Source organism: Aquarana catesbeiana, linkage group LG07 (genome assembly GCF_042186555.1).
Source record: "Aquarana catesbeiana isolate 2022-GZ linkage group LG07, ASM4218655v1, whole genome shotgun sequence".
Taxonomy (NCBI): domain Eukaryota; kingdom Metazoa; phylum Chordata; class Amphibia; order Anura; family Ranidae; genus Aquarana; species Aquarana catesbeiana.
This window is the reverse complement of record NC_133330.1, coordinates 175,308,930-175,330,162: the sequence shown is the minus strand read 5'-3', so window position 1 is coordinate 175,330,162 and position 21,233 is coordinate 175,308,930.

Below are 21,233 nucleotides of genomic sequence, written 5' to 3'. Positions count from 1 at the left end.
TCTTGGACCAGATTGTGCTCCCTCTTATATGGACTCCGCAAGATCCCAATTTTCTGGTACACCGACTTTTTCCAGCGTTGACTTCCTCTTTATTTTATTTTGACCATGAATAAATGGATCTTTTTTGAGTTTAGCAAAAGACTTTATGTGTTTTCTTTGAAATCATTGATTTTACACACAATGTTAAATTAACAAGGGACAACAATCTCATTGAGTTTGGAAAAAACACACCAAAAATACATTACTAATGTTAATAATGTTCAAGTGGTAAGTCTTGAAAATAAAAAAAATTTACATAACCAAAAACGGTGCTTTGGGTTAACTTTATCTAAAAACTAAAAAATAATCACTATAAAAAAAAAACAGAATAATGGGTTCTTTGTGGTAACTTTACAAACCTAAAAAAAAAAAAAAAAAAAAAGGGGAAAAAGTATTATTAGTATGGAAACATTGTTTTTAAAATGCATACTATATCATTCATGAGATCAAAGAGAAAAAGAATCCAGAAATCAGTTTGGGAGAACTCTGATTATGAACAGCAAAACACATTCGTTCTTTAGAGCCTTCGTAAAGAAGAAATAAAATGCGCTGCATTCAACGATCACAGATTTTGCAGCGTGATGAATGTGCTACCTACAATACGAACACTAGTTTTACTAGACCGAGTGCTTCCGTTTAGTTTTTGCTTATGAGCATGCGTCGTTTTTTTGTCCGTCGGACTAGCATACAGACGAGCGGACTTCGGGGTCCGTCGTAGTTACGACGTAAAGATTTGAAGCATGCTTCAAATCTAAAGTCCGTCGGATTTGAGGCTAAAAAAGTCAGTTGAAAGTCCGGAGAAGCCCACACACGATCGGATTACCAGCCAGCTTTAGTCCGTCAGCGTCCGTTGGACTTTTGTAGACGAAAAGTCCGACCGTGTGTACGCGGCATAAGACCCCTTTCACACTGGGGCGGTAGGGGGCGTCGGCGGTATTTTTAGCGCTGTTTTACCGCGGTATTCGGCCGCTAGTGGTGCGGTTTTAACCCCCCGCTGGCGGCCGAAAAAGGGCTAAAACCCCTCATATAGCGCAGGTATAGCCGCAGGATTACCACGGTATAGTTGCGCTGTCCCATTGATTTCAATGGGCAGGAGCGGTTTAGGAGCGGTGAATACACCGCTCCTTCACCGCTCCAAAGATGCGGCTCGCAGGAGATTTTTTCTTCTCCTGCCAGCGCACCACCTCAGTGTGAAAGCCCTCGGGCTTTCACACTGAACAAACAGCGGAGGCTGTTTAGGGGCGGTTTGCAGGCACTATTTTTAGCGCAATAACGCCTGCAAACCACCCCAGTGTGAAAGGGGCCTAAGAGTAAAGGTATTTTTAAACTTATAAAAATGTTACTAGTTTCGTAGAATTGTTGGAACACCTAAAAAAAAAAAAAAGAAGAAGAGGGAAGAAAAAAAAAGAAAAAAAAATTAAGAAAAACAAAACAGAGGCATTTCTCCATCCTGAAGTCTCATTTAGGAGTTTCCTTTTATACAGGGCAATACGCCATAAATGAGTTTGGTGGTAGCAACAAATATGTTAGTGAGGTTATCTATAATTTGAAAACTGTACCAGTCTCCACAGACTATATACTATAAACTATATGATGACTATATGATGACCCAAAATTACTGTGTGGCAATAAAAGTGTTTATCCGAGATGAATAACAGCTAAAAGGGTCATTGTACTTTCTTGTGCCAAAGTATCTGGCCTATTGTCGATAATGGGTCATGGGGGTTATTTACGAAAGGCAAATCCACTTTGCACTGCAAGTGCACTTGAAAGTGCACTAAAAGTGCACTTGGAAGTGCAGTCGCTCTAAATCTAAGGGGTAGATCTGAAATGAGTGGAAGCTCTGCTGATTGTATCATCCAATCATGTGCAAGCTAAAATGCTGTTTCTTATTTTTCTTGCATGTCCCCCTCAGATCTACAGCGACTTTTCTTCCAAGTGCACTTTCAGTGCACTTTCAAGTGCAAAGTGGACTTTCCTTTAGTAAATAACCCCCATGGTGTCCTTATTATTTCTGAAGATTTTCCTCTTAGGTAGATGAATGAAACAGTCAAGTTGTTTTGTCATAAGAGCATAAAGAAAATCTGCCTATGAGTATCAAAACATGCATTCTGGCTGCAAAAGTGCCCTCAAACCAAAGGCTAGGTAAAACCAAAAAAAAAAAATACACACAACAAAAAAATATTTTCTCTTTTTCTTTTCCTCTCCTTACTTCTTCCTCCTATTTCTTTCTCCTCTTCTCTTCCTGTGAAAAATTAAAGCGGGGGTCCACCCACACCGCCAAAAAAAAAATTTTAAAAGCCAGCAGCTACAAATAGTGCAGCTGCTGACTTTTAATACATGGCCACTTACCTGTCCCAGGGTCCAGCGATGTCGGCAGGCAACGCCGAGAACCTGCTCGGTTCTCGGCAGCTGCCGCTGCCATCCTAGGTGAGGGAATCAGGAAGTGAAGCGTTGCGGCTTCACTTCCCGGTTCCCTACTGCGCATGCGCAAGTCGCGCTGCGCGTCCCAAGTGGTCCCCGCTCTCTCCTGGGAGCTGTGTGTTTCCCAGGAGACAGCACGGTGGGGACGGGAAGAGGCGTAGACTCCCATGGGAGTCTATGCCAGAAGTGGGTGCAAATACCTGTCTTAGACAGGTATCTGCACCCCCCTCCCTCCTGAAAGGTGCCAAATGTGACACCGGAGGGGGGGAGGGTTCCGAAAAGCTGAAGTTCCATTTTTGTGTGGAACTCCACTTTAAGTTGGGTCAAGAAGATTGACGCCATCTTCTTTGGTCTCTCTGGTTGCGACGTGAAGCTGGTGTGGACCAGATTGGTGATGATCTGGGAGTGGCGGGAGGTCTATTTGGTGGTTCTGGTTCAAGCAGACCAAGCTTAACCAGAAGATCTTTTCTTTCTATTATGTCATATACTGCGTATGTAGCACCGTTATGCATCACAGAGAGTTTGAATGGGAAGCCCCAGCGGTATTTAATTCTTGCTGACTGTAGTATAGAGGTAACCTCTTTCATTCTGCTTCTCCTGTCTAAAGTGGTGGGAGAGAAGTCTGGGTATATTTCAATCCTGTGGCCTTAAAATTCGATATTAGGTGTGTTTCTGGGTGCACGCATGATATCCTCCTTGATGAGAAAATCTTTCATGCACATAATCACATCACGGGTTGGTTTATCAGGGGTAGGTTTTGGGCATAGGGCCCTATGGATCCTGTCGCATGTGAAGGCTGCAGGAGGTTTATCTGGCAACAGGTTATGGAAGAATTTTGTTATAGCTGGAATGAGACCTGTTACTGACTCAGGGATCCCATGCATTCTTATATTATTTCTGCAATTACGGATGTCCAAATCTTCAATGCCTGTGTAATCTTGAGGTCTATGGACCTTAAGTCACATCAAAGTTGGACCAAAATAGTGCAGGCACTAACTTGAAGTCACACAGAAATAAATGGTACTCATTGGAAATCATAGGGTACGGCTTTGCAGTCCCAAGTCACATAAGTGTGAAAGGTTCGTTGACATGGACCATAGATTGAGTACATGGATTGAAAACTGGCTACAAGGGTGAGTTCAGAGGGTGGTGATAAATGGGGAGTACTCGGAATGGTCAGGGGTGGGTAGTGGGGTCCCCCAGGGTTCTGTGCTGGGACCAATCCTGTTTAATTTGTTCATAAACAACCTGGAGGATGGAGTAAACAGTTCAATCTCTGTATTTGTGGATGGTACTAAGCTAAGCAGGGCAATAACTTTGCCGCAGGATGTGGAAACCTTGCAAAAAGATCTGAACAAATTAATAGGGTGGGCAACTACATGGCAAATGAGGTTCAATATAGAAAAATGTAAAATAATGCATTTGGGTGGCAAAAATATGAATGCGATCTATACACTGAGGGAGAACCTCTGGGGGAATCTAGGATGGAAAAGGACCTGGGGGTTCTAGTAGATGATAGGCTCAGCAATGGCATGCAATGCCAAGCTGCTGCTAACAAAGCAAACAAAATATTGGCATGCATTAAAAAGGGATTAATTCCAGAGATAAAACGATAATTCTCCTGCTCTGCAAGACTCTGGTCTGGCCGCACTTAGAGTGTGCTCTCCAGTTCTGGGCACCAGTCCCCAGGAAGAGTGTACTGGAAATGGAGCGAGTACAAAAGGGTAACAAAGCTAATAAAGGGTCTGGAGGATATTAGTTATGAGGAAAGGTTGCGAGCACTGAACTTATTCTCTCTGGAGAAGAGACGCTTGAGAGGGGATATGATTTCAATATACAAATATCATACAGATACTATACTGGTGACCCCACAATAGGGATAAAACTTTTTCGCAGAAGGGAGTTTAACAAGACTCGTGGGCAGTCATTAAAGTTCGAAGAAAAGAGGTTTAACCTTAAACTACACAGAGGGTTCTTTACTGTAAGAGCGGCAAGGATGTGGAATTCCCTTCCACAGGCGGGGGTCTCAGCGGGGGGCATTGATAGTTTCAAGAAACTATTAGATAAGAACCTGAACGACTGCAACATACAGGGATATACAATGTAATACTGACATATAATCACACACATAGGTTGGACTCGATGGACTTGTGCCTTTTTTTCAACCTCACCTACTATGTAACTATGTAACTATGTAAGTGGAGTTAAAAAAGGGGGGTTAAAACAGGAGATTATAACAGGAGTCTTCTAAACTGTAAGTAACATCTGAAATTTCCTGTTAGTAATATGAATATTGCAAGTGGGATAATGTGTGCGCTAGCAAAGTTGAAGGTTTTGTGCTGTGCACAGTGTGCCGCATGTTTACAATATTGGAGCAACAGCTCCAGGATGGATACCGCTGTGACAAATGTGAGTGAGTTGCCCTTCTGGAAGCTTACATTAGAGATCTGGAGGAGCGAATTGCAGCACAGAGCAGAACTGACAACCTTGAAAAGGCGTCTTCTGCTCACTGAACAGGTGGTTAATGGGGTTGATGTGGAGGGTTGCAACTCTTTCATCTTTTCCATGAGGACGGAATGCATGGAGCCAGCTAAACTTACACTACATGTTCAGAGGAAATCCTAATCCTTCTGAGGTTTATCCCTAGCCAGGGGTCACATCTCCACAATACAGTGATAATTGGTGAACAGCGTGCTTAATCCAAGCGAAGGTGGTGTGCTTTTCCTTTGATGGTTCCACCCTGAAAGGCCCCGACCGGGTTAAGGTCGCAAGCTTCTTTAAGCTTGCCGTTTGGTAAGCGTGCATTCTTATCAATACCACAGTGGTGCGGTGATGGACATATTGATTTATTTGTATTTCCACCTATCTACGCTTCCCACTTTATCCACTATTTATGATCGATTTTGGATAGGACTTTTTTACCTTTGTTTAATATGTACTTTTAGATGAACTTTGAAGCCTATCTCAAATTTGGGTCTAATATTTAACTTATCTGATTTGGTTATATCATATACACCTTTTTTTTTGTCACAGCGCTGCTCTTTTTGTATTTATTATGTAATGTGTGTATCCCACTTTCAGCGGCTGCTCTTGTGTTTGGCTTTGATCAGTGAATTGTCACTTTTTGTTTTTTCAATTTTGTTTCTCTCAGTATGTTTTTTACGCACTAGTTTCCGTTTACAGCGCAGTGATTTGTCTTTTCTTATCCCTAACAGCTGGGAGAGCAGCTCATCTAGCAGGAGTTGTGAGGGTAGTGCAGGAATTCCTAGGCAGTTGGTGGTAAAAGGGGATTCTATAAATCAGAAGGACTGATTTGTTGCCAGGATTGCCTCAAACATTTTGCTGTCTCCATGGTACCAGGGTTCAGCATGTGTTGGACCAGCTTGATAAATAACTGGGAGGGGTTGGGCATGACCCAGCTGTCTTGGCCCATGTTGGAAACCATGACAGACTACAGTCGACGTGGTGGAAGCTCCTTAGGAATAAATTCAAGAACTAGTCTGCAAGTTGAAGGGAAGGACCCCCAAAGTTATATTTTCTTTGAAATATTGCCTGTGCCATGCGCAACACAGAAAAGACAAGGGGAGGTTGGAGAACTGAATGCATGGCTAAAGACCTGGTGTAAGAGGGAAGAATTTGCGTTTTTAGAACACTGAGCTGACTTTTCATTGGGGTACAACCTATGTTAGGGATCTTTATACTTTCCCTAATAATTTTTTTCTGCATTTATTGATATTGAAGTCAAGTAAAATGAAAAACATTTCCAAAAAAAATGTTGGGATACAAATACACACCTTTATGATTATTAGTGATTTTCTGGGAATAAGATGAACTTTACGGTTTCTGTCCTTTTAAGTTTGCTAAGAGCGGAACACCCGAGGTGGAAACACCACAAAAGGGACAGCAGGTGAACCGCTCAATGTCCAGACGAAGTTACACTACTTCATTGCGAAACACGTTTACGTCACCAGCGTCATGCGCCGCCACCCGCTGTACTCCCCGTCATGCCCGAGCGGGAATGATATATTCAGTCTCCAGAGCCTTTACTGGATCAGACAGCATAGCTCCACCAACCTGCGTACAAGAGGATTTGGAAAGTCCAGAGATTGCTGTCATTATTGGTAACATATGAATAGATGCCCCAAAACTACAAATGCATCACCAGCAAGAGCAGATAAAAAGTTAGGCGTGTAAGCTATAGACACTGTATGGACTGTGGCTACCATGAGCACTACTTTGCTGGTTGCCATTTGTTCCTGCAAATGCGGACTGTCCTTGTATATGATTATCATTACTTGCAGCAGTGGATACATCACTTCTTTGTGTGCAAATGTGGACTGTCCTTGTATACGATTATCATTATTTGTAGCAGTGGATACAACACTTTTGTGTGCAAATGCGGACTGTCCTTGTATGTGATTATAATCATTAGTAGCAGTGGATACATCAGTTCTCTGTGAGCAAATGCGGACTGTCCTTGTGTATGATTATTATTGCTAGCAGCAGTGGAACGCATTAGAATTGGCGGATCTAAATGAGTTCTGTCCCCTTAATATGCCAAACAGCATAATGGTGTAGCCAATTCTTGTTTGCTACTTGTAGGCATGCTGACCCAAGTGCTCCAGCTATCGGCAGTTATGCTGTTACATTTATAGAAATGACTCTTCTGCCTATATCAACAACACTCAAGTTTCAAGGCAATCCTGATTCATGATATATACCCACCAGAGGAAAGAAGTGTGCTTAAAGCGGAGTTCCACCCATTCAAAAGTTACCAGCTACAAAAAGTGTAGCTGCTGACTTTTAATAATCAGACACTCACCTGTCCCACGGTCCAGCGATGCGGGTGCAGGAAGCCTCGTTCCTCTCCCCCTCCTGTCAGTGGCGCCGGCATTCTAACTGTGGGTGCCTGGCTGTGGCTCCACAGCCAGGCGTGCACTGAGCATGCATGAGCCGTGCTGTATGCTGTGAATGGCCGGGCAATCTAATGGGACCTGTGACGTGTCCCAGAAGATTGCAGGGAGGGAGGGGGGAGAGGTGATCTTCCTTCCGGTGCCAAGGGAGAAAGTGGGAGCTGGGTGCCTGCAAAAACAGGGTACCAGCCCCCCCCAAAAGATGAAATGCCAAATGTGGCATGTCAGGGGGTCACCAGCACATAAAGCGGAAGTTCCAATTTTGGGCGGTACTCTGCTTTAACAGGAGTGGAACCATTATTTGACTTGTTTCGTTATCATCTCATATCAAATTACCTTCCAAAGGTTATCGCTAGAAGAAATTGATTGTCAGGACCCTTAGTGGGTGTAAATACAGGAACATCTTTCCTTTTTTTTATTAGGTCCATCCCAGCTCGAGCATCCAAGGGGATTCACACACAGGGATGTTTTCCATTGAGACTTTTATTGACTTTTAAACGATATTGCCATGGTACAACCCTATGTGGCTGAATGACTTGGCATCTGGACGCTTTTTGAAATTTGTGTTATATGTAATATGTTTTAATTTGGTTGGTATGCATGTTTGTATGCACCTTAACCCTTTTGCTGCCAGGCCCTGTGCTCCATTTTGTACTCTCAGACGGCCACACCATTTTTGCAATTTTTCCTTTGCTTTTTTATTTTTCACTTATAGCTTTCAGAGTTTGTCAAAGAGCTCCCCAAATCATATATTTTCTAAAAGCACATGATCAGTAGAATTAAAAGAAGGATTTTTTAGACTCCGCGGTACATGCGCAAATGTTTATCATACCAATATATTTGCAAAAAATACACTAAAACCATTATTAGCAGATAAAAACACAGTAAATTTTACAAATTCCTACTAAATATAAAAGCTTAACCTGTATTGAGTTAATATATACATACTGCACAGGCATAGCTGCTGTTCCCAATCTGACATCCGTGTGGGTACATGACCCCAAACGCTCACAGTGTGAGCTCAATGCATGCGGATCTACATGGATGTAAAATTGGGAGCAACAGCTCTGTTTGTGCAGTTGCTGCATCCCAAATGACATCAATGGGACTGCCTGCACAGAGATGCACGGAACACCTGTGCATCCCTGTAAAGGTACGCTGTGTATGCCCTGTGTGAACAAAGCCTTAGGCCCCTTTCACACAAGCTTGATCAGGTCTGCCAGTCCGTTTTTTAGGCGGGCCCAATCAGACCACCCATTGTTCTCTATGGAGAGGCTGATGTAAATAGACATGTGTCCGTTTACACCCGCCTGCATCTGATCAAGTCCAGTCCGCTAAAAACAGAGGGATGGGGATCCCATTCCCCATCCAGCAGATCGAATCAGATGATATCCGATGGAACTGGACAGGTGGTCCATTTCCATCTTACTGCCCCATAGAGATTAGCAAGCTGTGTCCGTGTCCGCTCTGCATCAGCAGAGTGGACGTGGACCTGTCATGTGCCTGCTCAGCAGAGATCAGCAGACAGATCCCCCACTGAGCAGGCAAATCTGCTTGACAGAGTCCACTCCATGTAAAAGGGGTTTCACCAGGATTGGCCGGTCCATTAGGGGCGCTGGGGCGCCGTCCCCTGCAGGGTGCCAGACTCATACGTTTGAGTTTTTTTTTTCAAGCCACATGATTAGAGCCTGAGGGTCTAATTGGCTTGAAAAAGGTTGGGCTCGGGGTGCAGAGCATTGCACCCCGAACCCACCTACTCGTGACAATAGCAAATCAATGTTTGCTATTATTTTCCGGGTTCTCTACCTGGCCAATCAGGACAGATAGGGTTGGTTGGGGTGAGAAGCTGAGGAAGCCGTGGAGGAGCGAGTGTGGCGGGGGGACCATCATTGGTGAGTGCAGGCGGACCTGGGGAGTCTTACTATGTTTGTGTTTAAAAAAAAAATGTTTTACTTTTTACATGGTTTTTTTACAGTTATCTTACTTTTTTTAATTATAATTTCTTTTTGTTGGGGGGGGGGAGGGTGGGGGGGTTTTGGTGAGATATCAGAGGTCTAGACAGACCCCCATATCTCTTTCTTTGAGACAGAGAAAGGGACTGAAAATAGTTCCTTTCTCTGTAGCACTTTACTTGAGTGAATAGGGAATCTGTATAGAGATTCCATTCATTACTCTCGTGGTTACAATGATCAGCTGTCAGTGGATATAGTAGCGATCGCTGCCTATATCCATTGTATGGGGGGGTTGGTAAACACATGTTTACTAAGCCCCCTCAAGCCCCAACTTCACCCCCCGCCATGCTCCCCAGCCTGACAGATCACCGGAGATCTCTGCAGAGAGAAGCTTCAGTGGGAGGGAAGGAGAGATGCCGCTCGGAGCGGCCATAAATCAGGGGTGAAGGGGCAGTTGGGGGGGTAATCTGACTGGCGGGGGGACACATCTGGGTGCAGCACCTGAAGCCGGTGGGAGCGGCAGAGGAGGGATGCCAGCTAATGATTGTGGCTGTGGGGCTTTGGTTTGCGGGGGGTTGGTTTGGGTGGAGGGGGGGATCAGTGCTGGGGAGGAGAAGAGGGTTGAGATAGGAGAGGAGAGGGGGACAGGGATAGAAGAGGAGAGGGGGACAGTTTAAAATGGAAGGGATTGAAGGGAGGTGGAGTGGCAGGGAACAGGGCAGCGACGGCATGGGTGGGGGGAGTCACATTTAGGGTTTATAACTCTGATCAGCGGGTTGTAATCCACTGATCAGAGTTATAGAATTCTTCAGAAGAGTCCATAGGCTTATAGCAGAGGGAGAAATGAGGTCTGTACGGACTTGGCCACCTGCAGGCACTTCTGTAGGTCCGTACTTGGCAGTGAAAGGGTTAATTGGGTCTATGTGTGTGCTCTGAGGTTGGGGGTTTATACTTCCCTTGTTTTTATTTTGGAAGAATTTTGAGCCTTAACCACTTCCTGCCCGCCCTATAGCGGATTGACGTCCGGGAAGTGGTTCTGTTATCCTGACTGGACGTCATATGCATCGCGGCGATCGGTGGAGTGGTGTGTCAGCCTGACACACCGCTACACCGATCTTGGTAAAGAGCCTCCGGCAGAGGCTCTTTACCACATGATCAGCCATGTCCAATCACGGCTGATCACACTGTCAATGGGAAGAGCCGTTGATCGGCTCTTCCTCACTCGCGTCTGACAGACGCGAGTAGAGGAGAGCCGATTGGCGGCTCTCCTGGCAGGGGGGGCCCCCCCTCAGATCACCACACTGGACCACCAGGGATCGCCACTAGGACCACCAGGGAAGGGGCAACATGGATGGCCAGGTATGTACCCCATGGCCATCCACATGTGCCCAATCTGTGCCGATTGGCACCATTATGTCACTGATCTGCCCAGCAATGCCCAGATCTGCCCAGCAATGTTTTATCAGTGCCACCTGTCATTGCCCCGTTGGTGCCACCTGTCAGTGCCCATCTGTGCCCACCTATCAGTGCCCATCAGTGCCACACATCAGTGCCACCCATAAGCACCCATCAGTGCCACCCATATGTACCAATCATAGCCACCTACAAGTGCCCATCAGTGCCGCCTATGAGTGCCCATCGGTGCCACCTTTGAGTGCCCATCAGTGCCGCATACCAGTGCCACCTATCAGTGCCCATCAGTGCCACCTATCAGTGCCCATCAGTGCCGCCTATCAGTGCCCATTATCAGTGCCCGTTAGTGCCACCTCATCAGTGCCACCTCATTGTTGCCACCTCATCAGTGCCCATCAGTGCCGCCGTATCAGTGCCCATCAGTGCCGCCGTATCAGTGCCCATCAGTGCCGCCGTATCAGTGCCCATCATTGAAGAAGAAAACGTACTTATTTACAAAAAATTTTAACAGAAACAAAGAAAATCTTGGTTTTTTTTCGAAATTTTCGGTCTTTTTTTATTTGTTGCGCAAAAAATAAAAACCGCAGAGGTGATCAAATACCACCAAAAGAAAATTCTATTTGTGGGAACAAAATGATAAAAAATTTGGGTACAGTGTAGCATGACCGCGCAATTGTCATTCAAATTGCGACAGCACTGAAAGGTGAAAATTGGCCTGGGCGGGAAGGTGTCTAAGTGCCTGGTATTGAAGTGGTTAATAAACTTTAATAATCGACTTTATCATAACCCAACCACAGTACTTTTTATCATTGGAATAGTTACTGTATTGCCCTGTGTCCTTATACAAGGGTTTTTTTCTTTTTTGTGCTTTGGGAGAGAATATTGGCATAGATGAACACAGAACAGAAATGTGAATTCTTCAAAACGACTGTATGCGAACACACTGCAAAATATATTCCCACGGGCAATAAATTTGAAAGGCTAAAAGTTAAAAAAGCTATAAATGATTAGAAAAGAGCTTTTAAAAAAATATAAAAATGAAGGAACATTATCATCATTTAAATGTTACAAGGAATATAACAGAATATGTAAAAAGGAAAGCAAGGCCGCAAAACAACAGATTGCAAAAGGAGTAAGATAAACCCAAAGAAATTCTTTAAATATATTAATAATAAAAAGATCATGTCTGAGCATGTAGGCCCTGGGGTTGGTGACTGGAGACAAAGAGAAGACACATTTATTAAATACTGTACCTTCTTCAGCTCTGTGTATACAGTACAAAGGAGCATGGGAGAGTTCATGTCCATAATGGGGATGGTATTGACACAGCCCCAAATGATCCACAAAGGCTCAAAATGTATATGGTCCAGAAATATTTAGACAGAATAAAGCACCTGTTCCAGATGGCATACACCCACAGATCCTGAAATAATTGATATCTGTCATTTCAAAGTCAATGTTTCAAATTTTTAGGGACTCTTTAATGACTGGCATAGTCCACTGGATTGGCATAAGGCCAATGAGGTGCCTATATTTAAAAAGGCGTCAAAATCTTTATCAAGTAACTACAGACATGTTAGTTTAACTTCTATAGTTGGGAAGATACTGGAGAGTTTAATAAAAAGACCACATATATGTTTTTGCTAGAAAAAAAAAAACATTTTAAGCAAAAGTCAATATGGATTCATGAAAGTCAGAAGTTGTCAGACAAATTTGATTTCTTTTTATGTAGAGGTGAGCAAAACCTTGGACAGTGGGGTGGCTGTGGACGTAGTATACTTGGATTTTGCAAAAATGTTTGACAAAGTTCCCACACATGGCTAATGAGTAAGGTAAGGCTTTGAACAATCTGTAAGTGGATAGAAACGGGCTAAAAGACCGTATTCAGAGAGTAGTGGTTAATGATTCTAACTCTGAATGGTCTAGAGTTGATAGTGGTGTACCCCAAGGTTCAGTGTTGGCACGCTTACTTTTTAATATATTTATAAATTATATAGGGTCTGGGATTAAAAGTACCATTTCAGTCTTTGCAGATGACACAAAGCTATGCAGTGGAATACAGTGGATACAGGATGTATCCAACTTACAAGCCAACCCCAATGCAAAGTTTTTTTGGGCAACTATGTGACAAATGATGTTGATCATACGCAAGCTTAATATTGGCATGCCTTGATTGTCTGGGAAGCAGACTGAATATACCTGCAACAGAGCAGTTACCCGCCGTATCCGTGTGGCTGTTGGGGCTCCGGGGGTGCTCGTGTGGAGAATGGCGGTGCCGGCTGGCATCGCTCATGCTTGGCACTTGGTTGTGGTGTGGGCCTCCTTCTTGCCCCCTCCTCACTCTCTTCTCCTTGTGGTGGCGGTGCTTGCAGGGGTTGGAATGATCTCAGTCCTGGGTGGCAGCCGGTTCTCCAGGGCTTGCGGGAGTGGGCGGTGCTTGTGGAGTGCTCTGGCTTCGGGAGGCCTCGGAAGGACCCGAGGAGAGAGGCTGACGTCAATGCCGATTTCTGCCTAAGGACAGAGCGGGGGTCGGCCATACCTCGGCAGAAGTCGGCTGGAATCGGCAGAACTTGACAGAGGCCGGAATAAATCGGAGGAAATTGGGTAAATTTGAAAACAGGAGCAGGTAAATTACAATAAACTATGAATAAAGAAAAGATCCGGAAAAGACGATTGGAAAAGAATATCTTTCTATGTCTTTCTCGGTTGAAAGAGCACATCGAGTACCAAATAGACCACTACCTGCAGGAGCTCCTCCAACGCCATTCTTAATACGACTTCTTAGTCAAGGAGACAGAGACCATATTCTCAGAAGTACCAGAGTTTTGAGTTATAAAGGAAATCAGGTTTAATGGAACTAAAATTATGTTTTTTCCGGATTTTCCTCCTGAAGTTCAAACAGCGGGCTAAATTTCAAGTTGTAAAATAGAGACCCTGCAGCTGTCTTATTTAATAGAATATCCTGCTAAATAAAAAAAAAGGCAAATGAGGCTGTATACTTTTTTGACAAGCCACAGACAGTTGTTGAATAGCTGGACAGGCACTATGGATAGAGCAGAGGGAGGGAGCAATATGGGAGGGGGAGGGGGGAGGACAGGAGGGAAGAAAGGCTTTTTTTAATTTCTTTATTTTATTTCTTTTTTTTCCCTGCCTTTCTTCCCCCTCCCTCCTCCCTTGTCTCCTCACCTTTATTTTTTTATTTTTTCCCTATTTTTGGGAGTTGGCCAGGTCCCTTTTTTTGTGGGGGGGGGGGGGGGTCGGAGGAGAGAGTCCAGTGTTAATCACTGAATGGATTCTCTATATTTTTTTTCCTGAAGGAAATGTTTGGTTGCAAGTTTTTATTTTTTGTATTTATGGGTATTTGTTAGGTTGTGGGTTTTTTTTTCCTCTTTTTTTTTTTTGCAAATTAATGGAAAAAATTTAGCAGGTGTGCACTGTGATGTTTTTTGTACAGAACCATTTGGGGAAAAGCCATGGAGGGGAGTGGCAGTTCACCAGGGAGGTATATGGGATTTGCACAAGTCTGAGGAATTTTTTGTCTTTTTTGTTTATTCTTTTTTTCTTTTTTCCGTATTTTTTCTTTTTCTTTTTATGAATATTGATGTTTTTTGTTTACATAGATATCTCTCATGCGTTCATCAGATAGTTAAAATAAATATTGAAATTTGTTTCTCACAAAGAACTTTAAATTACCTCCCTTGTAATGTTAATAAGAGTTGATATGATCCAAAATTTTAACACTGTAGTAATATGTCAGTTTCAATGGAAGTATTAGTATCTGTGAATATTAGGGGGCATAGTGACCCAGTAAAAAGATGACATGGACATTCACTGTACTGTTCATTTAAGCACAAGAGACTCCATTTTGTTTTCACTGTTGAAATATGTTCTGTAACCTTCACCAAACACACAGACACATCTCCTACTAAACGCTCTCTACTCCCCCCCCCCACCTTCTCAATGTTTTATTTTTGCAATTGTTCTATTCGCTAGCTTTTAATAATATATTTCTATTTGTTAGCTTTTAATAACATATTTCTATTTGTTAGTTTTTAATAACATCTCACACCACCCCTTTCCTATCTATGTATAAAATAACATGTAATAATACATTTTGACACTGAACGGACATTTTAAACACAGTGATTGAGTCCTGTGAATCTGTTCCTGCAGCTGCAGTATTAACTTTGTTTTAGAGTCCCAATCAGAAATCAGTCATAACAATCTTGGCGAGTCAAATACCAGGAGTTTGGCAGCGTCTCCAGAAGGAGCCGCGCTTCGATTGGGATCATCGGGAAATGCAGACCTCAAATGCCGGCTAGGTAAGCTGCCCTTAAACTTGCTATATTTCTGCCTTTCCTATGTATCCTATCTGTCAGTTCTCAAGGAAACCAGACCACTCTTGGACCTTTCTGGTTGGATAACGTGTGTGTGTGAATGTGTACAGTATGTGTCCCGCTTCACGGGTTGGACTGTGTGTGTATAGGGAGAATCCTCTGCAGTTCCCTGCGTTGACTCCTTGTGGGCGACCTGGGTCAGAGGCGCATGGTAGGGTCAGATAAAACTCACAGAGAAGAGAAGAGATGAGGAGGGTCTCTTAATGAGTGTTTTGTCTATTGTCATAAACCCCTTCTATCCACCTAGATAAGTGGAGACTATTCTTGTAAATCTGCAGATTTGCTGTACTATTTGTTTTAGAGGCAAAAGGGTATAGGCACAAGTAGAGAAGACTGGCCAGTCATTATGGGCATTAAATTAATTAAGGGAATGAAGGGAGAGAGGCCTTCAGAAAATGGCCAGCGCAAGATGAGCGATAGAGAATATATGAACCGAAGGTACGGTTCCGCCTATACTGAGCCCCTAGATAAATGGGTAGAATAGACAAAAGGAACAGCTAAACCTTTAAAATCTGAAGGGACTTTTGATTTAAAAGTGTGGCAAACTTTTCTGCACGATTATGGCCCACTACTGTGCAGTGAAGGAACGTGGAGAATAGCTTGCACATGGGAGACAGAAGCTACAGTAGCAAATCAAACTGGCTTGACAGAGATGTTTAATAAAAGTACTGCCCAAATTTACTACGTTTGGCCAGAAGACGCTGTAGAGGAGGACCCCCACCTTATGTGGCTGCCAGTTTGGCTTTAAGGGGTCCACGCACAAAAGCAAAAGAATTAGATTACATGGAACACACAAAAGATGAATTGGGCAATATAGTAGAGAGCAGAGGTTTAACAGCCCCATATCAACCTACAAAGAGGGTTTTGGCTCGTATCCTAGAAACAGATGATTGACATAAATCAAAAGGCACATATGCAAAACTAGATCTCTCTGAACTTAAGGCTTTGGCCAGAGAAAGAGAGATAGAGTCTGAACTTCCGGAGCAAACCATAATTTCCAAATTGTGGCAGCAAGCTGAAGAGAGAAGGAAGGGAGAGGCCACCCCTTCTGCCCCTGGCACAGAGCAATCTGTTGCAGTTTATCCTGTCAGAACCCAATTAGTTTTTGAAGGTAAAGCTGTTGACAGTAAGTCTCAAATTAAATGGCATGTGCCTTTTAGTCCCCAAGATATGAGAGCCATATTAGAGGGATTGGGAGATCCTAGAAAGAATCCAATTGGGTTTGCAAACAAACTTAGTGCTGCACACGAAGCATATGAGGCTTCTAAAATAGAGGAAGAGAAGGCAGGAAAAACTGCAAGTCCATCTACACAACTGGTGAAACAAAAGTTTCTTTGTGGTTTAATACCCCAGTTGAAAGAAAAGTTGTTCACAGCAAGGCCTGAGGCAGGCAATATGTCTGTTCGAGATGTCCTGCCTATCCTGTTATCCATAGAAAACAGGATTAACCAAAAAGACAGCAAACCCAAGGATATGTACATGGGGAAGCAGAGAGGAAGAGGAAGAGGCAAAGGCAATTTCAGAAATCATGGCAATCGGGAACCAATTATATGCTACAATTGTGATGGGGAAGGACACAAATTCTGCCATCTTCATGACCGTAGACTGGAAAAGAGCTTAGAGGCACCTCATGCTGATCCCAGTTCTCTGCCAAAAACAGTGGATCAGGCATAGGAAAATGGCATGCCAGTATCAATCATGTTAAATAGGGGAGACAATGGTCCCGAGGCCATTAACCTGTTTAATTGATACTGGTGCAAGCCGAAGTGTTTTTAATATAGAGGACTTACCTCCAGGATTATTATCTACAAATGTTATCTCTGGTGTTGGCCTAACCGGGACCTCTACTGATTTGGTTGAGTCCAAGCCACTTAAACTCAGGCTAGGACAGCAAACAGAAATTGTCACTAAAGTGTTAGTTTCAGACACAGTTCCTACCAATCTTTTGGGAGCTGACATTTTGAACCAAATGTTAGCAAACATAGACTACACTCCTACAGGAGTCCAAGTGGTCAGTAGTTTGTCAGGAGAAGTTTTAAATTCTGCCTGTGGAGTATTTTTATTCCAAGACTCCACTCTGCCATTTCCACCAGAATTGAAAGTGATTCCCACTGAATTATGGGCCACCAGCAAATATGATGTAGGTCTGCTGGATTGCACCCCAGTCATGAAAAAAATTAAACCAGGAGCCCATCTCCCACAGATTAAACAATACCCACTGAGTATTGCTCAGACTGAGGGGATAAAGGATCAAATCACTCAACTAAAAGTAGCACAGGTTGTTGTACCAATTAAGTCCCAAGTCAATACACCCCTGTTCCCAATTGCAAAGAAGCCAGACAAGAAGGGTGGGCAGGTGACATGACGCATGGTGCATGATTTGAGAGCCATTAACAATATAATTGAGGCAGCTACCCCGATCGTGCCCAACCCCAGCACTTTACTAAGTGGAATACCTGCCTCCAGCACCTGCTTTACAGTGATTGAGCTTGCAAATGCTTTCTTTTCAGTGCCCCTGCACCCAGATTGCTGGCACCTTTTTTCATTTACCCATGATGCCCAAAAGTTAGCATGGACAAGATTGCCCCAAGGCTGTGTGAGTAGCCCCTCTGAATATAATACTGTGTTAAAGCAAGTATTGGACTAATGGTCCCCCTCACACTCAAACACAGTTTTGCTTCAGTACATAGATGATTTGCTTATTTGTTCTGATACAAAGGACATTTGTAGCAGAGAAACAGTAAGCCTTCTCATGTTTCTCTATAACAGTAACAACAAAGTTAGCAAAGATAAGCTACAATACTGCCAAGAGAAAGTGATCTTCCTGGATCACTGCATTTCACATGGAATCCATCACCTAACCCCAGATCGAGTTAAAACTCTACAAAACTTTGAAAAGCCAAGAAATGTACGGCAACTACGTGTCTTCCTGGGGTTAGTGGGATATTGTAGGGACTGGATTCCAAATGCATCAGAACTTATGGCTCCTCTATATGAGGCCACCACTAGAAACCCTTTCAAACTCACATGGGACAAAGAATTGCAGATGAAGGAGCTTATTAAAATTTTGTCTGAAGCTCCCGCCATTGGACTTCCCGACTATACTAAGACTTTCTCGTTGTTCTGTCACAAAGTCAATGGATTTGCTGCAGGTGTACTCACCCAGCTATATGGAGACAAACAGAGACCTGTGATGTATGTATCAGCCTCATTAGACCCTGTCATCAAAGGCTCCCCCAGTTGTATGCGAGCCATAGCAGCCTGCATTTTGCTGCTAGACAAAGTAACTGAGCTTGTACTAGATTCTGCTCTGATCCTGTATGTGCCACATGCAGTACAGGAAATCATGAATCAAGTAAATACCAGACATGTGTCTACCAGTAGATTTGACAAGTACCAGTGTGCTCTTTTTGCTCCATCGAATTTAACAATCAAACAATGTGTTACTTTAAATCCGGCTACTCTTCTTCCTATAATTGATGAGGAAGATGCAACAAATGGTACTGATGTAGAACCTGAGAGTTTTTCTCATGATTGTATGACTCTGATGGAGGTAGAAAGGGCCTCTGTCACACCAGCAAAAGATGAGCCTTTATCAGATTGTGACACACACTTATTCGTAGATGGTTCCAGATTTTACACTGATGATGGTCAGCCACACACAGGGTTTGCTGTAACCACTACAGACACCATTTTACATCAGGAAGCATTGATACCCCAGATGTCAGCACAGGTAGCGGAGTTGTGTGCTGTAGTCAAAGCATGTCATCTCCTAGAGAATCAAAGGGGAAACATTTACACTGACAGCAGATATGCATTTGGAATAGCTCATGATTTTGGGCCTATTTGGAAAGCACGGAACTTTCTGACTAGTGCAGGGAAGCCAGTGAGACATGCAAAACTCATATGCCCCGTACACACGGTCGGTCTTTGTTCGGACATTCCGACAACAAAATCCTCGGATTTTTTCCGACGGATGTTGGCTCAAACTTGTTTTGCCTACACACGGTCGCACAAAGTTGTCGGAATTTCCGATCGCCAAGAACGCGGTGACATCAAGCACGTACGACGAGACTAGAAAAGGCCAGTTCAGAACCAAGCGCGGCACCCTTTGGGCTCCTTTTGCTAATCTCGTGTTAGTAAAAGTTTGGTGAGAGACGATTCACGCTTTTTCAGACTCGTGGCTTTCAGATCGTTTTCTGCCGTTCAGTTTGTGCTTGTGGGTTTGTATCTGGTCTTCAGTGCGTGCAGTCAGTTCGTATTGGAGTTTTCTGTGCGATCTTGTCCGCTCGTTGCTGTTTTTCAGGTCGCTCTTCACAGGCCTTGCTGTTCTTCAGTGCGTTCTGTTACTTCGTTCTGAGCAGCCGACCGTTTTCTAGCCATGTTTCGTATGCGTACTCCTTGTAGAGTTCGTGCTGTGCGGGGGCTTGGTGTTGGGGTCCTGACCTTGACACAAGTCCAGTCCATGAACAGGGCGAGGAGGAGTTCATGGACCAAGAATTGGTTGCTTCAGCGTGACCAGTTCTGTCATATGCCTTTGCTCCGTGAGATCCGTGAGAATAATCCTGATGATTTCAGGAACTTTCTCAGGATGACGGACCCCGTATTTCACCGTTTGTTGGCTTCGCTGACCCCCTATATTAGCAGGCAGGATACGTGCATGAGGCAAGCCATCACTCCGGAGCAGAGGTTGGTCGCTACCTTGCGGTATTTGGCCACAGGGAGAAGTCTGCAGGACTTGAAGTTCTCGACAGGCATCTCCCCCCAGGCTCTGGGTATCATCATCCCAGAGACCTGTTCTGCCATCATCCAGGTCCTGCAGAAGGAGTATATGAAGGTAAGATTTTTATCCTTTTATATCACATTTTATTGTATTGAATGTTTGATAATATATTGTATTTCTTCCCTCATTCCATAATTACCATGATTGTAATATGCTGTGAATGTCCCCTTTGTCCTCATGCATGCTGGATTTTTATGTAATTATTATTTTAGGTCCTTCATACATATTTGCCCTTCAATAACCTCCCCAGCATGGTGTCTCCTGCCCTATATTCACCTCATGTAGTCACTTAACAATGTATTTTATCAGCTCCATAGTAGTGCTTTACCCCAAACACCCCCTAAAATGTTTTGAAATGTTATTTTTGATTTAAATTCAGGCAGAGTGGCAGAGGCTTTTTTTTGTGGTGTCCCCAAATTTTTTGTAACCCTCCCTCCCCCAACTGCTAAGTCAGCTGATCCCAATTCTCTATCTTCAATCATCTATCTGCTGACTTTGCCAAACCCATACACACTATACCCATCTCTTTAGTGCTCAGATTTATGGATTAATTCCCCAAAGCATGTAGTGCAAGGGCCTGCCTGTATACTTTCCAATGGTACTGTTTAAAGTTCTTGTATCCTATTATGATCTTGATAGGTAATAGCAGAATGTCCAAATGTGCTCAAATGTGTACAATGTGTATTTATATCTTTGTATTATGACACTTCTTACCTGTCCAGTGGGCTGCCAATAGTGTAACTAAGGAGGGGCTGTTCCAAGTAATACCCTGTATTTAGGCATTCATCTCTCAATGAAGTGAAGAGGGTTACCTGTCCAAGAGTTCCCCCCCCCTATAATGTTAGAAATGGCCCATGAGGGGGGGAGGGGGAATATGATAGGTGTACCTTATACTTTGTTGTTGTTAAATTCCCCTTAATAAATGCTATCTGGAGGTTGACCCATAATGTTTGTGTCTAATCTGCTTGCCAGGTTTCTGTGAAAAAATAGTAATGTTTATTGTTTTTTCCTCAACAGTTTCCTTCCACGCCACAGGAATGGCAGACTGTGGCCTCCCACTTTGCCCAGCGGTGGGACTTTCCTAACTGCGGAGGGGCAATTGATGGGAAACACGTCCACATCGTCCCACCACCCAACTCGGGGTCGTACTATTATAATTACAAGGGGTTTAATAGTAAAGTGATGTTGGCGGTGGTGTCGGCTAATTACGACTTCTTGTATGTGGACGTGGGGAAGAATGGCCGGATGTCCGATGGTGGAGTCATCGCCCAGACGGAGTTCTACAGGCGTCTCCAGAATGGCAGCTTGGACT